This window comes from Aptenodytes patagonicus, chromosome 6 (assembly GCF_965638725.1).
Source record: "Aptenodytes patagonicus chromosome 6, bAptPat1.pri.cur, whole genome shotgun sequence".
Classification (NCBI taxonomy): Eukaryota; Metazoa; Chordata; class Aves; order Sphenisciformes; family Spheniscidae; genus Aptenodytes; species Aptenodytes patagonicus.
In genome coordinates, this window is record NC_134954.1 from 39,392,587 (window position 1) to 39,402,756 (window position 10,170).

Consider the following 10,170-nt stretch of genomic DNA (forward strand, 5'->3'; position numbering starts at 1 on the left):
AAAGCTAGTCAGTCAAGAGAAGACTATGTCAAACATGGAATATTTTGTACACTGTAATACTGAAACTCATGATGTGATACTAACAAGTTGTGTGTCACAGGTTCTGTGAGACTACTCTAGGTGGGAGACCCCTTTCAAACTCATTAGGCAAGACCTACCTTGGATGACTGCTTATATCAACTGGGTAATGTCATTTGTTCCTTTCTTTAGTAGCAAAATGACTTCAACTAATATGACCATGAAATGGTGGAGTTCAAGATCCTGAGGGCACCAAGGAGGGCGCACAGCAAGCTCACTACCCTGGAATGCAGGAGAGCAGACTTTGGCCTCTTCAGGGATCCGCTTGGTAGAGTGCCACGGGACAAAGCCCTGGAGGGAAGAGGGGCCCAAGAAAGCTGGGTAATATTCAAGGATCACCTCCTCCAAGCTCAGGAGCAATGCATCCCAACAAAGAGGAAGTCAGGCAAAAACGCCAGGAGGCCTGCATGGATGAACAAGGAGCTCCTGGACAAACTCAAAGACAGAAAGGAAGCCTACAGAGGGTGGAAGCAAGGACACGTAGCCTGGGAGGAATACAGAGAAATTGTCCGAGCAGCCAGGGATCAGGTTAGGAAAGCTAAAGCCTGGACAGAATTAAATCTGGCCAGGGACATCAAGGTCAACAAGAAAAGATTCTATAGGTACGTCGGGGATAAAAGGAAGACAAGGGAAAATGTGGGCCCCCTCCGGAACGAAACGGGAGACCTGGTTACCTGGGACACAGAGAAGGCGGAGGTACTCAATGACTTTTTTGCCTCGGTCTTCACCAGCAAGTGCTCGAGCCACACCGCCCAAGCTGCAGAAGGCAAAGGCGGGGACTGGGAGAATGAAGAGCTGCCCACTGTGGGAGAAGATCAGGCTTGAGACCATCTAAGGCACCTGCAGGTGCAGACGTCCATGGGACCTAATGAGATCCATCCGTGGGTCCTGAAGGAACTGGCAGAGGAAGTTGCTAAGCCACTATCCATCGCATTTGAGAAGTCGTGGCAGTCCGGTGAAGTTCCCACTGACTGGACAAAGGGGAAACATAACCCCCATTTTTAAAAAGGGAAAAAAGGAAGACCCAGGGAACTCCAGGCCAGTCAGTCTCACGTCTGTGCCTGGGAAGATCATGGAACAGATCCTCCTGGAAGCTATGCTAAGGCACATGGAGGACAGGGAGGTGATTTGAGACAGCCAGCTTGGCTTCACCAAGGACAAGTCCTGCCTGACCAACCTAGTGGCCTTCTATGATGGGGTGACTACATCAGTGGACATGGGAAGGGCTATGGATGTCGTCTACCTGGACCTCTGTAAGGCCTTTGACACGGTCCCCCACAACATCCTTCTCTCTAAACTGGAGAGGTATGGATTTGATGGGTGGACTGTGCAGTGGGGAGGAATTGGTTAGATGGTCGCATCCAGAGGGTAGTGGTCAACAGCTCAATGTCCAGATGGAGGTTGGTGATGAGTGGCGTCCCGCAGGGGTCCGTATTGGGACCGGTACTGTTTAATGTCTTCATCAATGACATAGGCAGTGGGATTGAGTGCACCCTCAGCAAGTTTGCAGATGACACCAAGCTGAGTGGTGCGGTTGACACACCAGAGGGATGGGATGCCATCCAGAGGGACCTGGACAAGCTGGAGAAGTGGGCCCGTGTGAACCTCATGAGGTTCAACAAGGCCAAGTGCAGGGTCCTGCACCTGGGTCGGGGCAAGCCCCAGTATCAATAAAGGCTGGGGGATGAAGGGATTGAGAGCAGCCCTGCCGAGAAGGATTTGGGGGTATTGGTGGATGAAAAGCTGGACATGAGCCAGCAATGCACTCTTGCAGCCCAGAAGGCCAATCGTGTATCCTGGGCTGCATCCAAACAAGTGTGGCCAGCAGGTCGAGGGAGGTGATTCTGCCCCTCTACTCTGCTCTGGGGAGACCCCACGTGGAGTACTGTGTCCAGCTCTGGAGCCATCAGCATAAGACAGACACAGACCTGTTGGAGCAGGTCCAGAGGAGGGTCACAAAAATGATCAGGGGGATGGAACACCTCTCCTATGAAGAAAGGCTGAGAGAGTTGGGGTTGTTCAGCCTAGAGAAGAGGCGGCTTCAGGGAGACCTTCTTGCAGCCTATCAGTACTTAAAGGGGGCTTACAAGAAAGATGGGGACAAACTTTTGAGCAGGGCCTGTTGCAACAGGACAAGGGGGAATGGCTTTAAACTAGAGGGGGGTAGATTTAGACTAGATAGAAGGGAGACATTTTTTACGCTGAGGGTGGTGAAACACTGGCCCAGGTTGCCCAGAGAGGTGGTGGCTGCCCCATCCCTGGAAACATTCCAGGTCAGGCTGGACTGGGCTCTGAGCAACCTGATTTAGTTGAAGATGTCCCTGCCCACAGCAGGGGGGTTGGACTAGATGACCTTTAGAGGTCCCTTCCAACCCAAACTATTCTATGATTCTATATGCAGGACTGAAAACATCTCTTATGTGTGTTTCATGGCACACACACAAAGCAACAAAAAACCAAAAGAGATCCTTTGCCAGATTGCCTGTCTCAGGAGACAGGAAATGGAACATAATGCCTTTCACAAGAGTTTTCCATTTGGGCTTGATCTTTTCAAAATGAAGAGTAAACATCTGGGATGCTGATCAGCCAAAATCAGTTAAGCATGTGCCTAACTCTAAACACATTAAGTAATAACACTGGAAGAAGGAAGTATTTTTAAAAGGAGAAAAACACATAACAGGTTACTACATAAAATTGTACTTACTGCTGCATTCTTATCTCATCTAGCAAGTTCAGACATGTTGGTCTGGTCAGTAACTGGATGAATGAATCAACTGAAACTGTATCCATAATAGTTCTTTAATAGAAATGAATTAAATTAATGATGGTTCATATGAAACATTTACTAATACTACTATCAGAAGACAAGTCAGACAGGAAACTGACAGTGTAGTCTCTGGAAGCCTAACAACAATGCAATGATCCTGTTTCACTCATTAGAAAAAACAGTATTTATAGGTGCTTCGTGGGGACTAAGTACATCCTTAGTACAGCGTAGTTCAATAGAATTGTTCAGAATACTCACAAAAGTTGTATTTACAATGTATGGAAATTTGTGAGGCTTCTAAGGAAAAATCCAAATTTAATTTCTGTATGTGCTGGTTTTGGCTGGGGTAGAGTTAATTTTCTTCATAGTAGCTGGTATGGGGCTATGTGTTGGATTTGTGCTGGAAACAGTGTGGATAACACAGGGATGTTTTAGTTACTGCTGAGCAGTGCCGACACAGAGTCAAGGCCTTTTCTGCTTCTCACCCCACCCCACCAGCGAGCAGGCTGGGGGTGCACAAGGAGCTGGGAGGGGACACAGCCGGGACAGCTGACCCCAAATGACCAAAGGGATATTCCACACCATATGGTGTCACACTCAGCATATAAAGCTGGGGGAAGAAGAAGGAAGGGGGGGACGTTTGGAGTGATGGCGTTTGTCTTCCCAACTAACTGTTATGCGTGATGGAGCCCTCCTTTCCTGGAGATGGCTGAACACCTGCCTGCCGATGGGAAGCAGTGAATGAATTCCTTGTTTTGCTTTGCTTGCGTGCACAGCTTTTGCTTTACATATTAAACTGTCTTTATCTCAACCCATGAGTTTTCTCACTTTCACTCTTCTGCCGATTCTCTCACCCATCCCACTGCGGGAAGTGAGTGAGCGGCTGGGTGGTGCTTAGTTGCCGGCTGGGGTTAAACCACAACACTGTAAAATCCTAGTTTGCTGAGTGGCAAATTTTTAAATGGCAAGTATCTCCCACTGCAATATCCTGATCATATAAACAACCTTTTCATAATCACTATGAAAGACAACATAAAATCAAAACCCATCATCACACTTTTGGATGCTTCTCTGAACCAAACCTACAAGAGAGATGTTTTTTACAGATGAGATTTCCTTCTGATGCTGATTTTGTGAGGCTTTTTAATAATGCATCTTTTTCATTAAACATCATTGTGCACCTGGATCAAGGGTTGAAGTCTCTCTCCATCTTCCCTGAATTAGCCCATTTTAATAAGAAAATGCGTGGAGGAGCAGGATTTTTCATAAAGCTTATGTGCTGTTGGTAAAAGAAGATTAAGAATTACTCTATATTTTCCTTTGATCTTCTGCAATCTCTTTCCAGCACCATACAAATCTCTAGATTCTGGCAGAAACCTGACAGCTTATTTGATTTCTTTACAGCATGTGGGATAGCGGGGGTGATATTTTTTGCTTCCTTACACTACAGGGTAACAAAACCTGCCCGCAGCCAAGACACTGTAATACACACACCCTGCTCTAATACACGGGATAACTATTCTAATAGAAGCATATAAATTTCTTTCACAGAATAACCCTCACACAAAGAAGTTGCAATTGATTAGACCTATGTTTCAAGGAAGCTCTTAATACAAATTACTTGCTATAATTCAAACACTGAAACAGTTTCCTCTCAATAACTAAATGTAAGCTGAACAAAGGTTTCTTACAGTCACCAGAGCGCTCTGTTGGGCTATATTGAATTAAAGATATTTAAATATTCCCCCCCAACAGACTTTTTTCCTCCAATACTCTTTTTAAATTTTGTTGCTTCTTGGAGAAATAGCTGATATATAGACACAAAATACCTGTTTATGGCAGTTTTTCATCATATCTAGAAATTCACATAAAATTCGACCAAATTAGTTTTTCCTTCAAATACTTTGTAATCATATAAAAATAAAAAACCCCAACAAAACCACTTATACAAAAATACTACAATTATTTAAGTAGAATAAGCAGCTTACTTGGAAGCTATATGCAAAAGAAAGTATGATACTATTAGACTGATTGAAAGATTTCCAATTTCAGATCTTTTTGATGGAAAGCCAGGTTTTTATTATGTACTCCCCTTCCTCCCCCCGCCCTGAAATTCTGTAATACACTGACATGCGTAGATTTCAGCCAGGAATGAAAATTAAGAGAAAAGCTATATATTCAGAGATACAGATTCTGAACACCAACGTCCTTTAAGAAGGCTCTGTTCATTCTGTTGTTTCTTCCAGTTTGATTTTACAAAAGCCAGTTGTGAAGTAAGATTTTGTCCGTTATGCAGATGGGTCAGAATCTACACTGGGTTAACAAAATAACCAGCCAGCCTGTGTGATCTTCAAAGCAGAGTATCTCACGTTAATCTTTCTTAGCCACCATTTGCACCACAACCAGACTGATGCTGGTAAAATTAAACTCAATGGGGCACATTGACTGAGTCTCGAAGATTGGCCTTTGTCTCAGCAGGTCAGTTCAGCAAAGGAAATGTCGACTAAGGAAGCATAACGAACAGTTGAGCAAGTCAGTTGAGAAAAGCAGCAAAATGAATAAAATGTGAAATTGGAAGCTAACTGGCACCACTTTTTGCTGCGAAGTAAAGTTTACCACCTCCAGCAACGAAAGGTTGGTTATATTCTAATACATCTGTCTTTATGAACTGAGATGCAACCTTGATCTGCTGTGCAGAAATACAGCAGTCGACTAGTACACCTGTTTCATATCATGATTCTCTTTATGCACATTAATGTTTACATATATGTATGGTTGGGTTAACGTTCATTGAAAAATAAAAGGGCACATCAGACACAAAATGTGAATTCTTTCAAGTCTGAATAACTTTTGTTGACTATCTTTTCTTCTTAAATGCCCATTTCTGTACATGCAGTTCTGTGCTGCTGGGTTCTTGTATAGACGAGAAGTGCCAGGTAGGTATTGGGAAGAGCACTGTTGCAAGACATTGAACACGATGAAGAATTCAACACGCTCTCCTCTGGGACACCGTGGAGATTGCAGTATCATTCTGTACTTAGAAAGATGTCACAGGTCTGTAGCATATGAAGCACTATAAGGATTGAGCTATAATAGTATGCAGCGTGTTTCCTACTTGGTCAGGACAGAAGAACTCCAAGTTTTGAGGGTGAATTATTCTCAGAAGCTTTTTAGGTTAATTTTGCAGACTAATTGGCATAAACATTTCGTTATGCTTTAAAGAAATAACTTCTCTCCTTTTGTATCCTGCAGAAGGGAACCATGTGCAAATAGAGATCACCTAAGTACGGAAATCTTGTAACTGCGCTGCTCTACCATTTCATATATCAGCTCCACAAAGTATGACTCTGATCATTTAATCAGCAGTGACAAATGACAAACTCCCCTCTTATTTTTGTTCCCTTACTGCTGAACTGACAAAAATAGGTAGAAGTGTGGATGCTTTCTAAATAAAAGAGGCTTGAATAGCTTGATTAGGTTACAGACACAGAATAGGGTTAGAATGGTTCATACACTGAAACGCAAGAAGAAGAAAATGAAGTTTTTCAGGACTTGTTCCAGAGATGTAAAATTATGTGTATACAGGCAAAAACATTTTTAAAATTCAAGGCTTTTCTTCATTTCTGTTAGTATGGTGCAGGGAATGGAGGATGATTTAACAAGAAAGTAAATCGGGGTGTTCTTCAGAGTAATCAGTTGTTCATGAGAAAAAAAATACTTTGTAACATATGCACAAGAACATATAATAATTTAATTCATCATTTCCAACCTAGGCATCTTTGACTCTACTATACAATTTTGTTTCTTAGCACAAAGACCATTAGTTCAATCTGTGCTATTGATCAGGATGTGATTTTTTTTTTTCCAGGTTATGTGAAAATTTTAGAAATAATAGAAGAACACAGGCATTATTATGACTGTTTTGTTCCATTTAAAAAAGAAAAATCTTACTGGTTTTTGAACTGTGCTTTTTGGATACAAACTGTAAGCAGGTGGACAGGCCAGCTGGAAAGCAGAAGGGAAAAAAATAACCCAGAAAGAAGTTACAATTGCCCAAAGCAAGAGACACATTTATTTAAAGATGAATACCTAGGGAGGTTTTGTAAGTATTTTTGGAAATAAAAATATTCGTGCTAAATTAGGTCCCCCCTCAGTAAACAGCATTTTTTTCTGAAACTAAATTGCTTTTTGCTAAACATAGGTGATTCTTATCATCAAAAGAAGGTCCTTTGATTTTTACAGAGAATATTCACTTTTCTTATCAAAATCTCATTCTCAACAACCAATCCTTTGCTCACAATAGACAGCAGAAAAATGATTAAACCAAATATCTGTGTGAATAATGAGCTACCAGTTCTTCCTGCTTATGGAATTAAGGGGCACTGAAAATTCAATTAAATGATCTATTGAGTAAATACCTTGCCTGGGCATAAGGCATATCAAGGGGCAAGTGCTTAAAACACCAAACAGTAAAACAGTTTGTTGGTGATTGATTACTGCTCTATGGTAAAAAGAATAAAACTTCACAATATTTGCAATATTCAAAATATTTACAATCACTTGCTAATGATTTTGCAGCAGCATTTGTGACTTAGGTGGTAGCTTTTACTACCATTAAAGTGGGAAAATAATATTTCTTCCTTCATTGTTACATACCAACCTACTCTTTGTGCCTTTGAAATCAAAGAATGTAACTGCAGCTCTGTAATAGTAAGCATGGCTGTACAGAGTACAAAGAGCCTGGAGCTTTCCTCCTAGCTTGCAGATGGACTTTTATGCTAATGCCTGCAAGGTGTCTAGAAAGAACCAATTTACCTTTTATTTCAAAATGGACTTGAAAACCGACAGTCTGCTCAGCGTAGCTTTATCATTAGGTTAAAAAAAAAAAACCTGCTCTACTAGAATATACACATCTAAGGTTAAACAGTGGAGTGTATTACTGGATGAAAGTAGGATTTGTGATTTGTTTACTCACTGTCTGATATATGCAGATTTTCTGCTTATGTACTTTGATTTTCAAAAAGATTAAAAAAACCCAAAACAAAACAACTGTTTTTTCAGACTTACTTTAAAAGGTTGTCCACCTATAAGTGACACAGCAAATACTCTGTATGTGTGGTACTAAGCAGTGGCTGTGGAAAAAAAAAAGTCACTTCACCGAATATATTTTTGTAAAGTATACATAATATGAAAGAACCACACTACTACTCTGGCATGACAGTGGCTACTTGTGAGAGCATCTCTCTTCCTCCAAAACAAGCAGAGTTTAAATAGAGTGGAACGCTGAATATTTACCACCTCACAGGCATGGAGATACTCCAACATCCTCTGGCAAATCTCTGCAAGTGTTCGGCTCTGGCAGATTTTAAAATCCACTGCTCAGAAAAGCAGCTCAACCACTAGAGGGTGGGGAGGTGTTCCCGAGGGTTGGGCTGTGCCAGTGCGTGGCCAGTACGTTACGCACATCATTAACATCACAGTTTTGTAGCATTTGCTCAATACTTTAAAATTTTTCATCTGCATATCCTATACCTTCTTGGAATTAAACATATTAATCAAATTAGAGGTGTTTCAGTAAATTGGACCATATAGAAACCTGTGAGGTACAACTTCTCTGTAGATATGGAGGTTCCTATTAACCCCAAAGTCCAAAGTATGCAGAATCTCTAGCCAGTATTTACAGCACAATAGTTTTTTCTGGAACGACACAAATAATGTAACTTGATAAGGAACTATGTTTTAATTACTGCCATTGGTATAAGCTTTAAGCCTTTGAAAACATAACCAAAACTAAACTAAAATTAAAACCCGATGACTTGGTATCTCAGCAGACCTCAGTAGTAAATAACTCACAGATTTGCTCTACACTCACAGAACACTCTACTTAGAGTTCTGGAGCACTCAAAAATATATTGACTTCTTTAAGAAGCTTTCTAGAGGAACTTTGGTATCTCTTTAGAAATAAAGCAGTTACTCATTTGGTCACTATCACCAGAAAATTATATAAAATTCATCTCCCTTACTCCTGAATTTGTTTCTACATTTGTGGTGGATTGACCCTGGCTGGACACCAGGTGCCCACCAAAGCCTCTCTATCACTCTCCCTCCTCAACTGAACAGGGGAGAGAAAATATAACAAAAGGCTCGTGAGTTGAGATAAGGACAGGGAGAGATCACTCGCTAATTACCATCACGGGCAAAACAGACTCGACTTGGGGAAAAATTAATTTAATCTATTACCAATCAAATCGGAGTAGGATAATGAGAAATAAAACCAAATCTTAAAACACCTTCCCCCCACCCCTCCCTGCTTCTCAGGCTCAACTTCACCACCTAATTCTCTACCTCCTCCCCGCCAGCGGTGCAGGGGGATGGGGAATGGGGGTTGTGGTCAGTTCATCACATGTTTCTGCTGCTCCTCCCTCCTCAGGGGGAGGACTCCTCACACTCTTCCCCTGCTCCAGCATGAGGTCCCCTCCCACGGGGGACAGTCCTCCACGAACTTCTCCAACATGAGTCCTTCCCACGGGCTGCAGTTCTTCACGAACTGCTCCAGCGTGGGTCCCTTCCATGGGGTGCAGTCCTTCAGGAACAGACTGCTCCAGTGTGGGTCCCCCATGGCGTCACAAGTCCTGCTCCAGCGTGGGCTTCTCTCTCTCCATGGGTCCACAGGTCCTGCCAGGAGCCTGCTCCAGCGTGGGCTTCCCACGGGGTCCCAGCCTCCTTCGGGCATCCACCTGCCCCTGTGTGAGGTCCTCCATGGGTTGCAGGTGGATAACTGCTCCACCGTTAACCTCCATGGGCTGCAGGGGGACAGCCTGCCTCACCATGGTCTTCACCACGGGCTGCAGGGGAATCTCTGCTCCAGTGCCTGGAGCACCATCCTCCCCCTCCTTCTTCACGGCCCTTGGTGTCTGCAGGGCTGTTTCTCTCACATATTCTCACTCCTCTCTCCCCTGCTGTTGATTGCCCAGCACGTTTGTTTTTTTTCCCCTTCGTAAATGTGTTATCCCAGAGGTGCTACCACCATCGCTGATGGGCTCGGCCTTGGCCAGCGGTGGGTCCGTCTTGGAGCCGGCTGGCATTGGCTCTATCGGACATGGGGGAAGCTTCTAGCAGCTTCTCACAGAAACCACCCCTGTAGCCCCCCCCGCTACCAAAACCTTGCCACGCAAACCCAATACAGCATTATTATTGAAGTCTTTGCAACATAGTTAATGCTTTCTACACAGAGCAGTCTCCAATCTTAACAAATACTTCTGACTACATATGCTTAATCTTTGGAATCTGCCACAGGAAACATGCATGATGTCATGACTGACTAT